The sequence below is a fragment of the Saimiri boliviensis genome, chromosome 5 (genome assembly GCF_048565385.1).
Source record: "Saimiri boliviensis isolate mSaiBol1 chromosome 5, mSaiBol1.pri, whole genome shotgun sequence".
In the NCBI taxonomy this organism is placed as follows: domain Eukaryota; kingdom Metazoa; phylum Chordata; class Mammalia; order Primates; family Cebidae; genus Saimiri; species Saimiri boliviensis.
Genome location: NC_133453.1, coordinates 68,566,223 through 68,588,902, shown reverse-complemented (window position 1 = coordinate 68,588,902; position 22,680 = coordinate 68,566,223). Strand labels below are relative to the sequence as shown.

General features: G+C 41.0%; 1 protein-coding gene and 1 pseudogene across 1 annotated transcript in view; both read right to left on the bottom strand.

Annotated features, from left to right (window-relative positions):
- Nucleotides 1-22,680, bottom strand: part of TLK1 (tousled like kinase 1) — a 304,401-nt gene that overhangs the window by 208,791 nt on the left and 72,930 nt on the right. The gene's annotated exons all lie outside the window — the stretch shown is intronic.
- Nucleotides 3,705-7,435, bottom strand: LOC141584591 (small ribosomal subunit protein uS13-like; annotated as a pseudogene).

Here is a 22,680-nt window from a genome sequence, read left to right as displayed (position 1 = left end):
AAAAAAAAAAAAGGCAATGGATCAACATGGCCACAATATCTCAATTGGAGAAATAACATAAAATATTTGCATCTTATGAATTAGTAGAATAATTTTCAATAGAAAAATTAGCACATTCAAAACTGCAAGGAGAAAAATCCAGGAATGAATGTGACAAAGTAGAGGATTGGAGTGGATTTGGATAGATGTATAAAAAGGCCATTAAAACTATTCAATTAGCAGGTTGTAAGAGTGGCTGGGCTACACAGAGTTGGTGGTTGGGTTGGCAGTGATGAGAGTGGGAAGTTAGACAAGAATCCAAAGATGTGTTAGAAGAGAGTCTGATTGACTAAAGGATGGAGATGAGGAATAATTATAAATGGCCTTTAAACGCTGCATGGTGAGGAAAATCTGACTCTGATAAATTTATCCTCCAATCTAGAAAAGCAAATATGGGCTTGTTTTAGTTCTTTACTGATGAGAATTTAAGATCTTTCCTATCTATTTACCTGTTGATCAATTTTAAAGTAAGTTTATTTCCCATATAAGTACTTTATTTAATAGATTCAAATGAACAAAGCATGGCATTGACATCACCAGAATCACATTTTTGGTAATATATAACATGAATTATTAAAAGTAAAAATAAAGTCGTGTCCATCCAATAAGTTTCTAATGAAAGAACCATGTACCCAAAATTTGTTTTTCAAAAAAGTGAAAGGATTGTTTCCTAAAAAGCCATCTGTAACTAAGTTGTTTGTTGCTTGGAAGTAATTTCTTTTAAAAGTAGTGTTATATTAGGAATGTGCATGTGTATCTGCCAAATCAGTTTTCTAGGCTAGCCCATAAAATTATGCCAAGGTCATTCTGAACTTAAAAATCCCCAAAAGTGTCAGGTAGAGTGGCTCACGCCTGTAATCCCAGCAATTTAGAAGGCCAAGGTGGAAGGATAGCTTGAGCCCAGGAGTTAGAGACCAGCCTGGGAAACATGTGGTGACCCTATCTCAACAAATAATTTAAAAACTAGCTGGGTGTGGTGGCATGCACCTGTAATCCCAGCATTTTGGGGGAAGCTGAGGCAAGAGAATTGCCTAAGCCCGGGAGATGGAGGCTGCAGGGAGCCATGACTGTATCACTGCACTCTGTCCTGGGTAACAGAGTAAGTCCTGGTCTCAAAAAACAAACAAACAAAACAACAACAACAACAACAACAACTAAACAAAGTGAGGAGTCTGTCGGAGCCTTGAGTCTTAAAGCCTAGAATCAGTCTGAAGTTTGAGGGATCCCTCAGCCAGTCAATCTTCCCATAAGTGTGTGTTTGGGATGGGGCACAAAGTAGTAGATCCAGTGGTCCCTTTTGCTGGGGAAAAACTTTTAATTATGGAGAAGGGTCATATTACAAATTCAAAACAGAATCTGAAAATTTCAGAGCCTAATTTATTGGAAAGTTTCTACAAGGTAGAAATCAAGGAATATGAGGTTTGATGTTTTCGTGTCTTCGTCATACAGAATACTGGTAAGCAAATAAATTCAGATTTTGTTGATATTTTCAACAGAGCAAGTGTAAGAGAAAAAAAGAAGCTATCCCACAACAGATCATTGGTTAAGTGCTGAGCAGAGGGCACACCTTTGACATGGCTTACAAGAATGGCCAATGATTCAAGAATTCCATTTTCTGGAAAACAGGGAACCACTAGCATAAATATGAGAGACTGGAAGGTGAGGCCAAGGTAGCAAGAGTTTTTCCCCTGATTAAATCAGAACCAACACTATTTGAAAATAAAGACCTGTTTAAATATAAACATAAGCAAATTGTGTCTTTGGAAAACATGGTAGAAATAAAAATTGTGGGGTTTTCACTTTCCTCTCCCATCAAGATACTATTTGTCAGCATCCCACAGTTATATTACATTATTATTATTTATTTATTTATTTATTTTTTTGAGATGGAGTTTCACTCTTGTTACCCAGGCTGGAGTGCAATGGCGCGATCTCGGCTCACCGCAACCTCCGCCTCCTGGGTTCAGGCAATTCTCCTGCCTCAGCCTCCCGAGTAGCTGGGATTACAGGCACGCACCACCATGCCCAGCTAATTTTTTGTATTTTTAGTAGAGACGGGGTTTCACCATGTTGACCAGGATGGTCTCGATCTCTTGACCTCGTGATCCACCTGCCTCGCCCTCCAGGGCGTGAGCCACCGCACCCGGCTATATTACATTATTTAACGTGTGCTTTGCTTCATCCTTCAGGTGCTTGTTTTTGCTACCCCTATCCTGCATTGTTAAATTTCAGTTGTGTGATATCATCACTTAAAAGAGTTTAAAATTTTCTTCTGTGCAACAACACTGGTTTGGAATTATCTTTCTCATATGACTACCTGGAAGCCACGGTTCATTCGTTCGTTCCTTCCTTCCTTCCTTCCTGCTTGCCTGCCTTTCCTTCTTTCTTTTACTTTTTTTTTTTTTAATTTTGAGATGGAGTCTTGCTCTGTGGCTAGGCTGGAGTGCAGTTGCACAATCTCGGCTCACTACAACCTCTGCCTCCCAGGTTCAAGAGATTCTCCCGCTTCAGCCTCCTGAGTAGCTGGGACTACAGGCGCCCACCACCATGCCCAGCTAATTTTTTTGTATTTTAGTAGAGACGGGGTTTCACCATGTTGGCCAGGATGGTCTTAACTTCCTGACCTCGTGATCCACCCGCCTTGGCCTTCCAAAGTGCTGGAATTATAGGTGTGAGCCACCGTGCCCAGCCCCTTTCTTTGAACTATTAGAATGACTTGCACAGCCCACATTTTCCAGTCTTGCTGCAATGTATTGGGATCCAGAAAGGTAGTCCTAAGCTTAGGAATGTAAAATTCAGGCAAGCTAAATAAAACTGGATTAAAATCAAAATTATTTGGAATCTGGGGGTGGTGGTGCATGCCTGTAATCCCATTTGCTTCTGAGGCGGAGGCAGGAGAATCAAGCACAGGGGTTTGAGGCTACAGTGTGCCATGATAGTACTTGTGAATAGCACTACACTGGGCAATACAGTGAGACTGTGTCTGTATTTTTACAAGTTATTTGGAAGAGTCATATCAGGTCCTTTTAAGTCTTAATTAATATCAGAAATATATTAGGATCGATCAGATTCAGTTTGTGTAATTTTTATTAATCTAAATCATTTAGAAATTGCTCCTGACAAGTCAAATTAGGCACTTGGCTCAAATCCCATTTTTATATTATCTGTCTTCCTTACCCTAAGTTCATCACAAAAGTTTTTACATTCATAGAGTATGTTTGAGATTAATTTTAAATTCATTTTATCAATGCTTGTTAATTAATTACTGCTGAAATGCCACCTCATTATTTACAGATTACACTTAATATTTTATCATCAATCATTATCAAGCATCTTTGAAATTACTGGCTAGAGAGCCATCATTTAGTAAGAGTCACACTATCAACATTAACCCTGCCCGACCTCACTTGAGAGCAGTTTTGAGAACATCTGGGCCACATATCCAGCCACTCAAGGAAACCTTATCCACGACACATTTGATAGGTGATTATCCAGCCTCAATTGGCATGGAGCTGACTACTGTATAGGTTTTTGTTTACTGGCTGTGTAGAATTTTCTAACTATTGAGGATTTTCCTCATAGTGTGCTGAAAGGTGCTTCTAAGAAACTGTTCCACCTTGGTTCCCATCTAATGCTCTGTTACAACTCGGAAGAAATCTCGGTGATTCTTTTTTATTATTTTTTTTTTAGGTATATAAACTATTTATTAACAGACAAGGCCTACAGACTTATTTCTTCTTGGATACACCCAGGGTGTGGCCACGGCGGCCAGTGGTCTTGGTGTGCTGGCCTCAGACATGAAGCCCCCAGAAGTGGTGCAGCCCTCTACGGGCCTGAATCTTCTTCAGTTGCTCCAGGTCTTCACGGATCTCATTGTCCAGACCATTGGCTAGGACCTGGGTATATTTTCCATCCTTTACATCCTTCTGTCTTTTTTTTTTTTTTTTTGAGACGGAGTTTCGCTCTTGTTACCCAGGCTGGAGTGCAATGGCACGATCTCGGCTCACCACAACCTCCGTCTCCTGGGTTCAAGCAATTCTCCTGCCTCAGCCTCCCGAGTAGCTGGGACTACAGGCATGCGCCATCATGCCCAGCTAATTTTTGTATTTTTAGTAGAGACAGGGTTTCACCACGTTGACCAGGATGGTCTTAATCTCTTGACCTCGTGATCCACCTGCCTCGCCCTCCAAAAGTGCTGGGATTACAGGCGTGAGCCACCGACCCTGGCCCTTCTGTCTTTTCAAGAACCGGTCTGGGATCTTGTACTGGTGAGGATTTTGCATAATGGTGATCACACGTTCTACCTCATCCTCAGTGAGTTCTCCTGTCCTCCTGGTGAGGTCAATGTCTGCTTTCCTCAACACCACGAGTGTATCTTCGGCCCACACCCTTAATGGCAGTCATGGCAAAGGTGATTTTCCGCTGCCCATCGATGTTGGTGTTGAGTACGTGCAAAATATGCTGGAACTTTTCAGGGATCACTAGAGACATGGCGGCAGCACAAGCGGCGGCGTGTAGGCCTCCTGTGGAAGATCTCCGTGATTCTTTAACTTAAAGTCTTCTGTTCTTTCAAGGGAGCTGTTCCATCACCCTGAAGTCATATCTCTTTATGCACAGTCTCTGCAGATCTTTACTACAGTTCAATGTGACCAATGGGAGAGGGCAGTAAGAACCTCAGCTCGCTAGGTCTAGACATTACTATGAACTTAGCCTAAGGCCACTTTATCGGATATCTATCTATCTATGCAACTTGCCTTGCACAGGGAAGAGGGGCTCATGTAGAAACTGGAGTTTGGGACTGCTAACGGGATTTTGTTAATGTTCATTGAGTTCTGACTATGCCTAAAACATACAGTTGACAGATGAAATATAGGATCCTCAGTTAAACAGACAAACAACAAATAATTTTTGGGTATAAGAATTTACCAAATATTACATGAATGTACCTATACTAAAATATTATTCAATGTTTATCTAAAATTTAAATTTAATTGGATGTCTTGTACTTTTATTTGCCAAATCTGGTATATGAGTTGTTCTCACACTGCTGTAAAGAACTGGGCAATTTATGAAGAAAAGAGGTTTAATTGACTCACAGTTCCACAGGCTTAATAGGAAGCATGGCAGGGAGCCCTCAGGAAACTTATAATCACGGCATAAGGGGAAGGGGAAGCAAGGCATGTCTTCTCATGGTGACAGAGAGAGATAGTGAGATATAAGGGGGAAGTGCCACACACTTTTAAACCATCAGATCTCATGAGAACTCATGCACCATCAGGAGAACAGCAAGGGGGAAGTCTACCCCCATGATGCAATCACTTCCCACCAGGCTCCTCTTCCAATCTGACATGAGATTAGGGTGGGGACACAATCCAAACCATATAATTTGGCAACCCTCTTAAGACATTATCTCATTTTCTCTTCATATTAACATGACAAAATAGCTTCCCCCATTCTGTAGATAGTAAATAATCCAATACTAGCAGACTCTCCCAGCTAGTGAGCATGGGAGTGGGGATTCAGACGTAAGCGACCGAAAACCACAATGCTTAACCCTGATCATGTGTTACAAATAACTGTCGCACTAAAGAAAAATGCAGATGCCAGGGCCTACCACAGACCTCCTGAATTAGAGCCTTCAGTGGAGGAGCCCAGGCGTTTGTATCTTTGGAAACAGCTCCAGGTAATTCATGCAGCTGGGGTCAAGAGGTACTCTCTCACTGCTCCTAGATGTTTTCTCATGAAGTGCAATTAAGCCAATATTGGATTTAGGAAATTAATTTTTTGAACATAGACACATAACTTTAGGCCTGGTGCGATGGCTCATGCCTGTAATCCTGGCACTATGGGAGGCCGGGGCAGGTGGATCACCTCAGGTCAGGAGTTCGAGACCAGCCTGGCCAACATGGTGAAACCTTATCTCTACCAAAAATACAAAAATTAGGTGGGTGTGTTGGTACACACTTCTAATCCCAGCTACTCAGGAGGCTGAGGGAAGCTGGGGCAGGTGGATCGCCCGAGGTCAGCAGTTCAAGACCAGCCTGGCCAACATGGTGAAACCTCATCTATGCCAAAAATGCAAAAATTATATCAAAATTTTGTCCAATAAATTGGACACCGGGTGTGGTGGTGTACATCTGTAATCCTAGTTACTCAGGAAGCTGAGGCAGGAGAATTGCCTGAACCCAGGAGGTGGAGGTTGCTGTGAGTTGCCATTGCACTCCAGCCTGGGCAACAAGAGTGAAACTCCGTCTCGAAAAACAAAAAAACAGAACTTTATATTTATTTGTTAAATTGTTAGATCTGGTCTACTTAACAATATTTTAAGTTATTTTCACATCTTAATTCTGGCACATATAAATATCATTCTCATAGTTTTATTAGACAAAATATTGATATAATTTCCAAAGTCACTTTTGAAAATTTCCATTTCTGTAGAAGAATGGTTCTTAGCATCTTTTAGGGTCAGATATGTTTTTGGAAATTCAATGTAAACAATGGATTCTCTCTCAGTGGTGGGGGAACATATACTATATTAATATATTAAGTATTGTTAATTCTTCCAATTAATTTCTTTAATATTAAAAATAAAGCTAGTTGATTTTTCTACTGCAAATGTAATTTTAGGAAAAATAAGTATCCCCATGCCCTCTTGATGAGAACATAACTTAAAAAATGTCTAATTGTGGTAAAAAAAAAAAAGATATAAAATTTACCATTTTAGCCATTTTTATGGTATACAGAATGTATAGTTCAGTATAGTGTTAAGTATATTCACATTTTGTGTAACCAGTCTCCAGAATTCATCTTTTAAAACTAAAACTCTATACTTATTAAACGACAATTCTCTACTCCCCTTATCCCCAGCCCCTAGCAATCACCATCCACTTTTTGTTTGTATGAATTTGACTACTCAAAGTGGAATCATATTGTATTTGTCTTTTTGTACCTGGCTTATGTAATGTATCATGTCCTTTATATTCATCCACATTGTAGCATACCTGAAAATTTCCTTCCTTTTTAAGGCTGGATAATAGTCCATTATATATATAAATCACATTTTGTTTATCTATTCATCCATTGATGGGTACTTGGATGGCTTTCACATTTTGGCTACTGTAAATAATGCTGCCAGGAGCATAAGCACTGAGTGTTAATTTATATAAAATTTATTGGAGGAAATTTGACAGTGTCAATAAAGTTACTGCAGGTTGGTGACTGATGAGACATGTAAGAATTATAAAAGAAAAGATGGGCCAGGCGCGGTGGCTCATGCCTGTAATCCCAGCAATTTGGGAGGCCAAGGAGGGTGGACTGCCTGAGGTCAGGATTTCACGACCAGCCTGGCCAACATGGCAAAACCCCATCTCTCCTAAAAAAAAAAAAAAAAAAAATACAAAAATCAGCCAGGCATGGTGGCACGAGCCTGTAGTCCCAGCTACACAGGAGGCTGGGGCAGGAAAATCACTTGAACCCAGGAAGCGGAGGGTGCAGTGAACTCAGATCGTGCCATTGCACTCCAGCTTGGGTAACAGAGTGAGACTCTGTCTCAAAAAAAAAAAAAAAAAAAAGGATGATATGATAAAATTATGAATAAGTGAAAGGTTCAACATTTAAGTAAGCATTTTGTATAGAAAACAAATTTAAAACTGTGTATTAGGGCGGGCGCAGTGGCTCAAGCCTGTAATCCCAGCACTTTGGGAGGCCGAGGCGGGTGGATCACGAGGTCGAAAGATTGAGACCATCCTGGTCAACATGGTGAAACCCCGTCTCTACTAAAAATACAATAAAACTAGCTGGGCATGGTGGCGCGTGCCTGTAATCCCAGCTACTTAGGAGGCTGAGGCAGGAGAATTGCCTGAGACCAGGAGGCGGAGGTTGCGGTGAGCCGAGATCGTGCCATTGCACTCCAGCCTGGGTAACAAGAGCGAAACTCCGTCTCAAAAAAACAAAAAAAAACAAAAAAAAACAAAAAAAACACCTGTGTATTAGATCAGAATTTAAAGGGATTTAGAGTTAGATTAGAATACAATATAGATTAGAGTATTTCTCCATTACACATGGAGAAATTGACATGAACTCAAGCTTTTCAAGAGAAATACCTTTTCCAGCTCCGCCATTATCTTGGCACCTAGCAGTGCTATCATCCTGGCTACACTGATACTAAAATGGAACGATCTAAGTTAGAACCCCAGTGTGTGCCCAGATTTGTTCTTAAATTCTAGGAGCCATTGAAAGTAGCTAATGTCATGTCCTATAATAGGGAGAAAAATAAAGATAGACTTAGAATATCTTAATGTTTTCAGGAAGCAACGATGTTTTTAAAATGTCAGAGTAATGTTGAAAGGACAAAGAGCCAGCTTAAAGACAGGCCTGATCAACTTGTGTCATTTTTGTCATTTGATAATCCAAAAAAACAACAAAAAAAGGTAGTTATGGCTAATTGAAATGATTTACATCTCTGGAAATCTGTGAGTCTATAGGCCACTCCAAAAGGGAAAAATCCATATTTTATATAAAAAGGAGTGAGACTCCATCTCAAAAAAGATTTTTTTTCAAATAAATACATAAATAATAAAAAGGAAATTATGATGCTAAACAGGGGTCGATGCAATGAAATACGATTTATTAAAAAAAAATTTTTTTGAGACAGAGTTTCTCTCTTGTTGCCCACTCTGGAGTGCAATGGTGTGATCTTGGCTCACCACAACCTCCATCTCCTGGGTCGAAGTGATTCTCCTGCCTCAGACTCCCAAGTAGCTGGGATTACAGGCATGCACCACCACACCTGGCTAATTTTGTATTTTTAGTAGAGACGGGGTTTCACTATGTTAGTTAGGCTAGTCTCGAACTCCCAACCTCAGGTGATCCATCTGCCTCGGTCTCCCAGAGTGCTGGGATTACAGGTGTGAGCCATTACATGTATTTTTAATAGGCAGATGGTGGCTCACACCTGTAATCCCAGCACTTTGGAAAGCTGGGGTGGTAGGATTGCTTGAGCCCAGGAGTTAGAGATAACAGTGGGTCATGATCACATGACTGTACATGAGCCTGGGAGACAGAGCAAGACCCTGTCTCTAAAAATAGGAGAATGTTGACATTCATAGGTGTTCCATCTACCATCTATTAAATATATGACAGTTAAATTATAGAAACTATAAGATACATACTTACTGATTCTAATAACTTTTTTTTAATGGGGTCTTGCTCTGTTACTGGGGCTGGAGTACAGTGGCACAATCTCAGCTCACTGCAGCCTTGACTACTAAGGCTCAAGTGATCCTCCCACTTCTGCCTTCTGAGTAGCTGGGACTACAGGCGCACACACTACACCTAGCTAATTTTTGTATTTTTTGTAGATACTAGGTTTTGCCATGTTGCCCAGGCTGGTCTCCAAGTCCTGGGCTCAAGCGATCCTCCCACCTTGGCCTCCCAAAGTGCTGGGATTACAGGTGTGAGCAACTGCACCAGGCCAAGACAGCTGTGTTTTATATTTTAACACGTCTGAAATTGAGGTGCTTCTGTAGTAGATGGCCTTTTAATTGCTGTTGATGGAGAGCGGCATGTTCACGCTTGGTAAGAGCTGTCCATTCTCTTTATGTAACCTGAATAATCTGCTTTGTTGTTTGCTATTTTACAGATTGAGTTTAACCACTATTTGAAATGTCTAAAAAATAAAGGTTTCCTCTGTAACTTTGGCATTGAAACGAGATATTATATACATAGAAAGGCCACAAAACAGAAAAGTGGAATGTACATTTGCTATTAGTGAAGCAAATCTTCATCCTTAGAGGAATGTCAATACATCTCCCATATTTTTTTTCCAATGCAACAACTAAATGCTTTATGAGACCTGAAAAAGAAAGCCACCTGAAGTGAATGAAACTATGTAAGATTTTATTACTGAGATACATGCAAAAAGATTCTTATTACATGTCAAGAAATACAACGGAAGATGGGAAATATGGCCAAATCCCTCATAGAAAGAAATTTCAGAGCAATGAGAGGCTATTTTAACTGATTCCTCAGCTATGTAAGATAATCAGTAAGACATTGTGTCATAGTTTCATTAGCTTTTGTTCTTTCCTAGAGGCACATAAAATAATGAAGCAACTGACATGCATTTTTCTCTATTTGATTAAGAAAGAAAAGAGAAAGTTGTGAAACGGTAAGATAGCCAAATTATAATGAAAAAAAGTAAGAACCCTACCAACGTTAGGAAGAACTAGAGAAGAGAGGTAGAAAGGTGATGGATTATGGCCGGGCGTGGTGGCTCAAGCCTGTAATCCCAGCACTTTGGGAGGCCGAGGTGGGTGGATCACAAGGTCGAGAGATTGAGACCATCCTGGTCAACATGGTGAAACCCCGTCTCTACTAAAAATACAAAAAATTAGCTGGGCATGGTGGCGCGTGCCTGTAATCCCAGCTACTCAGGAGGCTGAGGCAGGAGAATTGCCTGAACCCAGGAGGCAGAGGTTGCGGTGAGCCGAGATCGCGCCATTGCACTCCGGCCTGGGTAACAAGAGCGAAACTCCGTCTCAAAAAAAAAAAAAAAAAAGAAAAGTGATGGATTAGCCAAATGTTCTAAAGAGGGAGGCTGGGCAGTACAATCTCTACCCCTGGTCTCCACGGAGATGAAACCTTTAAGGGACCTACCACTTCTAGGGCTTCGTAAGGCATATACAGGTTCTAACAGTGCTAGAAGACCAAGTCAATATTTAATAGGGACATGCTACTGGTTTATGTAATGCTGACCAAGCAAATTTTTAAAATGCATTATTTTAGGAAAAGAGACCAGCTTGTTAGAAACTAAAATCTATGTAAAAGTGTAGACATGAAAAGTCCCCTTGACATGAGGAAAACCTAACTATAAAAAGGGACGTACCTCACCAGAGAAGATCTACAGATGGCAAATAAACATATGAAAAGAAGTTCAACATCATATGTCATTAGGGAATCGCAAACTAAAACAACAGTAAGATACCACTACACACCAATTAGAATGGCTAAAATCCAAAACACTGACAACACCAAGTGCTGACAAGGATGTGGAGCAACAGGAATGTTCATTTGTTGCTGGTGGGAATGTAAAATGGTACAACCACTTTGAAAGACAGTTCGGAAGTTCCTTATAAAGTTAAACAGCTACTCTTACTATACATTCTAGCAATCACGCTCCTTGGTATTTATCTGAATAAACTGAAATCTATGTCTACAAAAAACCCACACATGGATGTTTACAGAAACTTTATTCATAATTGCCAAAATTTGGAAGCAACCAAGATGTCCTTCAATAGATGAATGAATAAACAGTGGGACATCCTACAAGGGAATATTCTTAAGAATTAAAAGGAAATGAGTTATCAAGCCATGAAAAGACACGGAGGAAACTAAAATACGTATCACTAAGTGAAAGAAGGCACATTTAAAAGGCTATACACTGTATGATTCCAATTATATGACATTCTGGAAAGTCAAAACTAGGGAGACACTAAAAAGTTCAGTAAGTACATGAGTGGGAAGGAGGGATGATTAAGCAGATCACAGAGAATTTTTAGGGCAGTAAAACTACTCTGTATGATTCTACAACAGTGGATATATGTCACCATAAATTTGTTGAAACCCATAGACTATACAACACCAAGAGTGAACCCTAACACAAACTATGGACTTTGGGTGATCATGATACGTCAATGTTGACTCATCTGTTGTAACAAATGTACCACTGTGGTGTGGAATGTTGACAGTAGGGGAGGCTGGGCATGTTTGGGGATGGGGGGATCTAGGAACTCTTGGTACTTTCCACTTGATTTTGCTGTGATCCTAAAGTGGCTCTAAAAATCAAATCTTTTTTTTTTTTTTTAAGTGAGGGGTCTAGAATGGTCCATAATACAGGTTTGAATCACATTCTTTTTGTCACCCAGGCTGGAGTGCAGTGGAACAATCTTGGCTCACTGCAACCTCCACCTCCCAGGTCCAAGTGATTCTCTTCTCGGACCTCAACCTTCCAAGTAGCTGGGATTACAGGCATCTGCCACCATGGCCAGCTAATTTTTTGTATTTTTAGTAGAGATGGGGGTTTCTCCATGTTGGTCTCAAACTCCTGACCTCAAGTGATCTGCCCACCTCGGCCTCCCAAAGTGCTGGGATAACAGGCATGAGCCTGTTTGAATCGCTGGCCAGGTTTGAATTGCATGGCCACGTTTGAATCACTTTCAAAAATACAAGTTTACCTCAGTTAAATTGATAACCCAGGCTCTCTAATGTAAATCAGTCTGAATTAGTCTTCTTTTTTTCCTTTTTTTACTTTTGCCTTTAGTAAAATTAATGTAATCCTGCAAAAGCATAGAAATTAGTATTATCACAACCTTAGGAAGGTATAAGAACAAGAATAGACTTTTTATAAAATGAATACACTTCATGGTGTTGCTATTTTTAAATACTAAGTAGAAGTTTTATTCTAACTGTTGTTTAAGGCAGTTGAAGAATTCTAAATAATCCTTCAAATTAAATTTGTAATTAAATTTTAAATCATTGAAGGGATTTTAATTATGTTTAGAATCAATGTTTAAATGCTCAAGGAAACTGATTTTCTGAGTTTTGTTTATTAGCTATATAAACTTAGAGCATTAATTACATTATAAGAAGGGAGAGTTGTCTCCATGCTTAAAAACCCCTGAGACTTCAAGTATTCCCCAAATAGTACAGATCAAAAGCCCTAAAAATGCATGTACTCCCAGAACAACACAATCAGCTTTAAGAAGTTTTATTTTAAGGCTGCAATTAAAATGAGCAAAGGTGTGGCTCTAAGGATAATAATCCTAGTGCTGCTAAGTTTAGCAAAAGTAGAAACAACTTAAACATTTAAAAATGAGGCATTTGATATTGACAACTATCCCAAGGTTTACAACTCACTCTGGTAGGGAAGCTGTGAAAAATTAGTTACTGTTCCCAGCGGGTGGGACTGCAAAATGATGCAAGCCCAGTGCAGAGTGTTTTAGCAGTGTCTATCAAAATTATAAATGTAATTCAACCCAACAATCCCACTCCTAGGAATTTATCTTAGGAATACACCTGTAGGAAATAACATGTATGAGTTTATTCTTTGCCCCATTTGCAACAAAAGAAAAATTAGAGACAACCTTGCATAGAAGACGCTAGTTAAGTAAACCATGGTTCAGCTATACAATTATATATTTTGTGGCTATAGGAAAGAATGAAGATGCTCTTACTGTACTTATAATGGAGAAGCTCCAGAAATATGTTGCTTTTTAGAAAAAGTAAGGTGCAGAACAGTGTAAATAGTGTGTTCCCTTTGGGTAAGAAGGTAGGGGAAATAAGAGCATGTATTTGCATTTGCTTTTATTTGCATAAGGAAACACTGGAAGGATACACAAGAAACTAATAAAAGGGGTTACTTATATGGAACAGGGGTGGGATGGGAGTATTTATCTTTTTATATTGTTTTGATTTTGAACCATATGAATGTTTTTCTTAAATTAAAAATTAAATTTTTTGCCGCGCGCGGTGGCTCAAGCCTGTAATCCCAGCACTTTGGGAGGCCGAGGCGGGTGGATCACGAGGTCAAAAGATGGAGACCATCCTGGTCAACATGGTGAAACCCCGTCTCTACTAAAAATACAAAAAATTAGCTGGGCATGGTGGCGCGTGCCTGTAATCCCAGCTACTCAGGAGGCTGAGGCAGGAGAATTGCCTGAACCCAGGAGGCGAAGGTTGCGGTGAGCCAAGATCATGCCACTGCACTCCAGCCTGGGTAACAAGAGCGGAACTCCGTCTCAAAAAAAAAAAATTAAATATTTTAATTTCTCAAAAAATTAAATTTAAGTTAGGAGACTGCTAAATTATTAGGTGTCTGTGATAGAATGCTAAGTAGTGCTTAAAATTTATGTTATAGGTGCTTAAATATACATAGAAATGTTCAAATATATATAATGGGTAAGAAAAGCAGGTTATAAGAAAGTAACATATACTCCTATAATTTAAGAAATTCTATTTATTTCTTTAGCATAGTTTATTAAAAGTTGACTCAGTAATGTGTCCTTTTGTAAGTCTATTTGTTGAAGTCCTAATTCCCATGCCTCATAATGTGACTGTATTTGAAGATGGGATCTTTAAGGAGGTAATTAAAATGAGTTACAGTGAGGTCATTAGGTGAGCCCTAATCTAATATGATTGGAGTCCTTATAAGAAGAGAAAATTTGGACACATATATGTACAAAGTGAAGACCATATGAAGATGGAGAGAAGACAGTCATCTACAAGCCAAGGAGGGAGATCTTGAAAGAAGCTAACCTTGCCTACACCTTGATCTTGGACTTCTAGCCTCCAGAATAGTGAGAAATTTTTGTCATTTCAGCCACCCAACCCATAGAACTTTGTTATAGCAGCCCCAGAAAACTAATGACAATACTGATTCACAGTCCCAAAATTTCCAGGAGCTCAACATTTCCAGGAGCTTGTACGAACAGGCAGTATATAGGAATGCCTGTTTTGTACCTTCTACTAGCTAATTAGGTAAATCAAAATATGGTGTCATGTCTTCATTTGCATTTATTTACATTTTCCTTATGTTAAAAAGTTGTATTACTGTTCTGAATTTGAATGTCATTATGCTAACATGATCAGTGAAGCAACTGATTATTTTTAGATGAATAGAGCTGAACTGGAATGTGGTAACCAAGGTGTATATTATAGCGGTCCCTCTGAAAGAGGAACAAGGTTATAGTGCTACTCACACCTTAATGGTCTTTTTTTTTTTTGAGACGGAGTTCCACTCTTGTTACCCAGGCTGGAGTGCAATGGTGCGATCTCGGCTCACTGCAACCTCCGCCTCCTGGGTTCAGGCAATTCTCCTGCCTCAGCCTCCTGAGTAGCTGGGATTACAGGCACGCGCCACCATGCCAGCTAATTTTTTGTGTTTTTGGTAGAGACGGGGTTTCACCATGTTGACCAGGAAGGTCTTGATCTCTTGACCTCGTGATCCACCCGCCTCGGCCTCCCAAAGTGCTGGGATTACAGGCTTGAGCCACTACACCCGGCTTTTTTTTTTTTTAATAAGGACAAAGGTTTCACTATGTTGCTTAGGCTAGAATGTGACTATAGGATAAACAAACAAACAAACGAATAAATAAATAAATAAACTCCTGGGCTCAAGCAATCCTCCTGAGTAGCTGAGACTAGAGGCACATATTACCACACCCAGCCATGGTCAGTATCTTCCCTTTAAGTGTAATAACCCTGCCTGGGGCTGCTCCCCACCAAGACCACATCTGGGGAAGTATTTGGGAAAGAAAAGAATTTTGATTTCAGAAATAATCAGAAAAATCTCTGATTAGCATATCCAATTAGTACATCCAATGGGCTAAGCACCACAGTAAACAATGCCCCAATGCAAAAACAAAGTCAAATGAAACAAACAAACAAAAACACCCAGACTAAATGTTCAGGAACACTTTGGACTCTGACTTTTTTGCATTGTATTGCAACATCCTTATATCTGAACCATCTAGAGACTAAACTAAACTAGGACAATTTACAAGGGAGAATTTCCCAGCTAATTAAATTAGGGCAAGGTTAATTCATTGAGAATACCCCTGAAATGTTGAGAGGAAATGTAGAAACTGCTAACAGGATCTAGCCTTCTCTGACTGTTACAGGAGGGAGAAAGGAAGCTGTATTTGAAGCTGAATATATCCAGGAGGCTGAGAGAGTAACGTTAGCCGACAAGTATATACAGTTGGATGTGCCAGGGACAGCAGTCATGAGCAGCCCAGAAGGCACTTCTTCAGATACATCTACATTATCTCCTATGATCTTTGCGGTGACATCATTTGGGCATATGAAAACCTTACTTCTGGTTGATTTCTCCACTTCCTGCCCCATGCTGCATTGTTAGAATCTAAAAAGCACTCTGAAGACAGATGCTCAACAATTCAGAGACCTCAAATCCTACAAGATTGTGAGTGCCTGTAACACAGTTTACATTGCTGTAGAGCCTTTCATGTGACAAAAATTTAAACAAGCATTTTTTTATTATTTACTTTTACTGGCTCCCTTTTTATAACCGGTTTAGGTTGTAGGAAGCCTTTTGGTTTTCACCACGAATTATATCAAATTGTTTGTCATGGTAAGCTCACTTCCTCTTTCTTTTCTTGTGTAGTTGAACTCACCTAAGATGCATGGTTTACCCCATACTTTTTAAATATACCAGAAATATAATATACAAAGACATTTCATTGATGTGCACACGGAAGTTTAATTGTTCAATGCTATTTTGCATTGACCACACTCAGTCATAAATGTACCTAGTGATATCTGAGTTAAATGGATGCTCTGTTTCCATTTCCTCTCTCTCTCTCTCTCTCACTCTCTTTATTTTTTTCTGAGATAGAGTCTCACTCTGTCACCCAGGCTTGAGTGCAGTGGTGCAATCTCTGCTCACTATAGCCGCTGCCTCCAGGTTCAAGCGGTTCTCCTGCCTTAGCCACCCGAGTAGCTGGAATTACAGGCATGTACCACCACGCCCAGCTGATTTTTTGTATTTTTAGTAGTGATGGGGTTTCACCATGTTGGCCAGGCTAGTCTTGAACTCCTGACTTCGAGTGATACACCTACCTCCCAAAGTACTGGGATTACAGGCGTGAGCCACTGCCCAGCCTCCTCTCATTTTAAAGCCTGTCTAACAAGTCTTTCTGGAACTCTAGAAATCTATTAGCATCTGCATAAGCACAGCCTGGCCACTCTAGCAGTTGTTTCATTACAGAGAAACATTCCTGGCAGCTCCCCTGCCCCCACCCCACCAACCCCCACCCCCAAGCTCCACTCCCTGTTATGCTGCCTTTTTTGCCACTTCAACCTGACCCTCCCAATTTTCCCAACATCTCTTCAGTGATGTTATCTTTATATCTGGTAATAGGTCCCTGATCTTTGATTTCATTATGTCTTTTCCTTGGTAAATAAACATGTTCCCCCTAAAAAAATAAGAGACATCCTTTTGGATCTCCTTTATCAATGTCAGTGTAGTCGAAGGGAAAAGAATTTGGAACCAGGAGATAGAAGACCTCAGTTCCAGCATTAGCTCCTTTTATAACTAGTTGTGTGACCTTGAAAAGCAGTTTAAGTCCTCTCTACCTCTAGCGTGTAATTTCTTAACTGTAAAAAATATTATAAACCCATTCTGTCCTCACAATTTTTATCATCAAAGGACACTTATTAAATGCCTCCTTAGTGATGACAGCTTTCATTTGGGGTAAGGCAGGCATTCAGGGCCCTTGTTAATTAGGGGTCTTTAGCAGGACATTTGAGCTTCCTATGATTGTACACATCATTTTAGTTTTAGTGCTTCGTGTACAGGAAGAAACAAGAGGAAAACAGCAAAAAGCATTTTGTTGTTGTTGTTGTTGTTGTTGTTTGTTTTTTTTTTTTGAGACGGAGTTTCGCGCTTGTTACCCAGGCTGGAACACAATGGCGCGATCTCGGCTCACCGCAACCTCCGCCTCCTGGGTTCAGGCAATTCTCCTGCCTCAGCCTCCTGAGTAGCTGGAATTACAGGCACGCGCCACCATGCCCAGCTAATTTTTTTGTATTTTTAGTAGAGACGGGGTTTCACCATGTTGACCAGGATGGTCTCGATCTCTTGACCTCGTGATCCACCCGCCTCAGCCTCCCAAAGTGTTGGGATTACAGGCTTGAGCCACCGCGCCCGGCCTGTTGTTGTTGTTTTTTAAAAAGCAGAATGCATTTAACATAAAAAACTTGTCTTTTATCCTAAGTTCATATCTAATCTACATCTTTGTTGTAAAAAAAAGTATTCTCTTTTATAAAATTATGGCCAGAGTAGACATTACTTTGTAAAATGTTCTTTTTACCAAAATAAAAAATTATAAAGTCTTTTCAAAAAACATTTTTTTTAGAAAAAACATTTTTGTCTCCAAAAGGTTTTGCTAATGGGTGAATTCCAAGTCTGGCTCTGCTAGACTACAGGGCTCTGTATCAGCCCATACTTTCTTTTTCTTTTCTTTTCCTTTTTTTTTCTTTTTGAGACAGGGTCTCAGTCTTTTGCCCAGGCTGGAATACAGTGGCACGACACTGCAGCCTTGATCTCCTGGGCTCAGGTGATCCCCCAACCTCAGACTGCCCGGTAGCTGGGACTACAGGCATGCACCACTGTGCCCAGCTAATTTATGTACTTTTTGTAGAGACAGTGTTTCACTGTATTGCCCAGGTGGGTCTTGAATTTCTGGGCTCAAGCAATCCTCTCGCCTAGACTTCCCAAAGTGCCAGGATTACAGCCATGAGCCGTCATGCCGGGCCCATATCTTTTTTAAAAAAACTTTATTTTAGGTTGGGCCTGACAGCTCATTCCTATACTCCCAACACCTTGGGAGGCTGAGGTGGGAGGACTGTTTGAGGCCAGGAGTTTGAGACCAGCCTGGGCAATATAGTAAGAATTACTCTCTACAAAAACATTAGCCGGGTATGGTGACATGCACCTGTAGTCCCAGTTAGTTGGGAGGCTGAGATGGGAGGATCACTAGAGCCATGGAGTTTGAGGCTTGTATTTTTTAGAGACAAGGTCTAGTTCTGACACCTATGCTAGAATGCAGTGGATGATCATGTCTCACTGCAGCCTCAAATTCCTGGGCTCAAATGATCCTCCCATCTCAGCCTCCCAAGTAGCTGGAACTACAGGCACATACCACCATGCCCAGCAACATAAAAAAAACTTTTTTAGAGATGGGGTCTTGTTATGTTGCCCAGGCTGGTCTCAAACTCCAGCTGTATCTTTCTTGGGGAGTTTGGAGTCCACCTCTAGCAGCCATTGTCTTCTTTCAGACTCTGGTGAATAGTTTTAAAAAATTATTAATGAGGCCAGTGTGGTGGCTCAAGCCTGTAATCCCAGCACTTTGGGAGGCCGAGGCGGGTGGATCACAAGGTCGAGAGATCGAGACCATCCTGGTCAACGTGGTGAAACCCCGTCTCTACTAAAAATACAAAAAATTAGCTGGGCATGGTGGCGCGTGCCTGTAGTCCCAGCTACTCAGGAGGCTGAGGCAGGAGAATTGCTTGAACCCAGGAGGCGGAGGTTGCGGTGAGCCGAGATCGCGCCATTGCACTCCAGCCTGGGTAACAAGAGCGACACTGTGTCTCAAAAAAAAAAAAAAAAATTATTAATGAAAAAAGAAATCAGCTGAGCATGGTGGCACACGCCTGTAGTTTCAGCTACTCAGGAGGCTGAGGAAGGAAGATTGCTTGAGCCCAGGAAATCAAAGCTACAGTGAACTGTATCAAGCCACTGCACTCCAGTCTGGGCAACAGAGCAAGACCCTGTCTCAGGAAAAAAGACAAAAGAAAATTCTGAGCTGGTGGTCTCTGGGCAAGGTGGGATCTAGTGTCTTATCTGCCTCTTAGTGTCACTGTCTATCTTTATCCTAATGGGACATCTGAGAATGACATGTGCCCATGGATGGCTCTCTGTGCCCCAGTTCCCAGGGACTAGTTGTATACAATTTACCCATTCATACTCCCTTGATAAAGTGCACCTGAATGCCAGGTGAGTTAAATTGATACGATTTTAACAGTGGTTCTCAAACTGAAGTGGGCATCAGAATTGCCTTGGGGCTTGTTAATCATTGGTTGCCAGGCCCCACCCTACAATTTCTGATTCAGTGAAGTCTGCAGTGAGGCTGAAAATTTTTCACTTCTATTAAGTTCCCAGGTGATGCGAAGCTGCTGGTCTTGGAAGAACCATACTTTGTATGTATGGTTCCACTGTATGATAAGAACTTTGAATCCCTTGGAATTTAGTAATTAATCAGTCATAAACTGCACTTTTATTACTTCTTTTACTTTCTGGTTTTTTTTTTTTTTTTTTTGAGACAAAGTTTTGCTCTGTCACCCAGGCTGAGTGCAGTGGCCTATTTCGGCTCACTGCAATCTCTGCCTTCCGGGTTCAAGTGATTCTCCTGCCTCAGCCTCCTGAGTAGCTGAGACTACAGGCGAGTGCCACTAGGTTCTGCTAATTTTTGTATTTTAGTAGAGATGGGATTTTACCATGTTGGCCAGGATGGTCTCCATCTCTTGACCTCATGATCTGCCTACCTCAGACTCCCAAAGTGTTGGGATTACAGTTGTTAGCCACCATGCCCAGCCACACTTTGACTGTTTCTAAGAAATTACTTTCTACACTTCGGTTCAACTCCTGAATTAGGAACCCCTTAAGGTCTTCCAGCTAAAAAATTCTGTGATGTTTAAGTGAGTCAAGACAATGGACCTTGATTCAGCAACTGAAGGCTGATTCCCTGTGCAATCATGTTCTCTTTCAACTCTTTTTTTCTTGAGACAGGGCCTTGCTCTTTCTCCCAGGCTGGTGTGCAGCCACATGATCATGGCCCATGGTAACCTCTAACTCCTGGGCTCAAGCAGTCCTCCCACCTCAGCCTCCTGAGTAGCTGGGACTACAGGTTGGCAACACCATGCCTAGCTAATTTTTATATTTTTTGTTGAGACGGGCACTTGCTGTGTTGCCCAGGCTTGTCTCAAACTCCTGGGCTCAAGTGATCTGCCCACCTCAGCCTCCCAAAATGCTGGGATTACAGGTGTGAGTCACTGCGCCCACTCTCTTTCAACTCTTTCAGTATCCCCTCCACCTCACCTTCCACTCCACCTACATAAAGAGGCTAACATTCAGTTTCACAGGAAACGAGGATGGCTTGTTGTGTTTAGTTTCCAGCACAAATACAGAACAGAGTGCTCTTCTCCAAGTCTTGTCAGTTGCTATGAGAATCTCCTCTTTTCGTCAGGGATCTGAGGAAATCAAGTCTACATTCAGGCTCTGCTGTGGCTGGAGGAAGGTCACACCAGGCAGAGCAAATCTGCTTTAAGAATGTCCAAGAGCTGCGTGCAGTGGCTCACACCTGTAATCCCAGCACACTGGGGGAGGCTGAGGCGGGCAGATCACCTGAGGTCAGGAGTTTGCAACCAGCCTGATCAATATAGTGAAACCCCATCATAAAAAAAAAAAAAAAAAAAAAAGAATGTCCAAGACAGGCACGGTGATGTATTGCTCTTACTCTGATAGAGCCTACAGGTCATTTAAAGTTGAAATCCAAAAGGAACCAAAGGAAATTTAAATTACCTATATAGGCTTCCATAATGGCAATATGTTTTCCGTGAAAACATTTCAATCAATGGTTTTTCAGAGGTTGGTTGTCTAAAACAAGAAATATTTCTCTGGGGGCTTTGGATGTCTCTTGACTTTATAGTCTGTCAGAGGCCAAGAAAGGCAATTTAGCAGCATATGCAGTGAGAACACTGGGCAGTTGCCCCGTCCTTGCAGATCCAGTTCCTCTTAAAAGGAGGCCCCAGTGGGTACATGAACAAAGTGGAACCCTTTTCCCTTAGGCTTGTTTTTTCTTTCTTTCTTTCTTTTTTTTTTTTAAGCAATATGCTTACCACCACCCCTTTTTACTGGAAATTGATTACAAGAATAATCAACTTATGGTTACTCTTTTTTTTTTTTTTTTTTTTTTGAGACGGAGTTTCACTCTTGTTACTCAGGCTGGAGTGCAATGGCGTGATCTCTGCTCACCGCAACCTCCGCCTCCTGGGTTCAGGCAATTCTCCTGCCTCAGCCTCCTGAGTAGCTCAGATTACAGGCACGTGCCACCACGCCCAGCTACTTTTTGTATTTTTAATAGAGACGGGGTTTCACTATGTTGACCAGGATGGTCTCGATCTCTTGACCTCGTGATCCACCCGCCTCGGCCTCCCAAAGTGCTGGGATTACAGGCTTGAGCCACTGCGCCCGGCGGTTACTCATTTTTAATAAAATTAGCTAACACGTTATCAAGATTCTCTTCATGCCAGGCATTGTTCTAAGGACATTCTCGGCATTAATTCATTTAATCCTTATAACAATTCCGTAAGTTCTGTTATTATCTCCATTTTACAGACAGCAAACTGAGGCACTAGGAATTAGTTAACTTGCCCAAGGTCATACCAGTTAGTAAGAGGTAAAGATACTATTCAAACTAATTCTGGCTCAGAAGAGCACAATAACCACTATGCTGCCTTAAAAAACAAACAAAACAAAAACAGGGAACAACAATTTACTAGAGTAATGAAACTCAGAATTCCATTGTCTTATCTGACTTGTCTATTTGACAAATAGAAACTGTTATGGGTTGAGTTGTGTCCCTTCTGCCCCACTAAAAGGTATGTTGAAGTCCTAACCCCTAGCACCTCAGAATGTGAGCTTATTCAGAAGTAGGGCTATTTCAGATGGGATTAGGATGAGCTCATACTGGAGTACTGTGGGCCCCAATCCAGTATAACCGCTGCTCTTAAAAGACAGCCATATAAAGACAAAGATACACAGGGCAAACATCATGTGAAGACAGAGGCAGAGATTGAAGTTAGGTGGTTGCAAGACAAGAAATGCCAAAGACGATCAGCAAACCATCAGATGCTGGAAGAGCCAAGGAAGACTTTCCCTATAGGATTCAGAGGGAATGTGGCCCTGCCTTGATTTCAGACTTCTAAACCATAGAGGTGTAAGGCAACACATTCCCTCCTGTTATTTTAAGCCACTCAGTGTGTAGCACTTTTTAATGGCAGCCC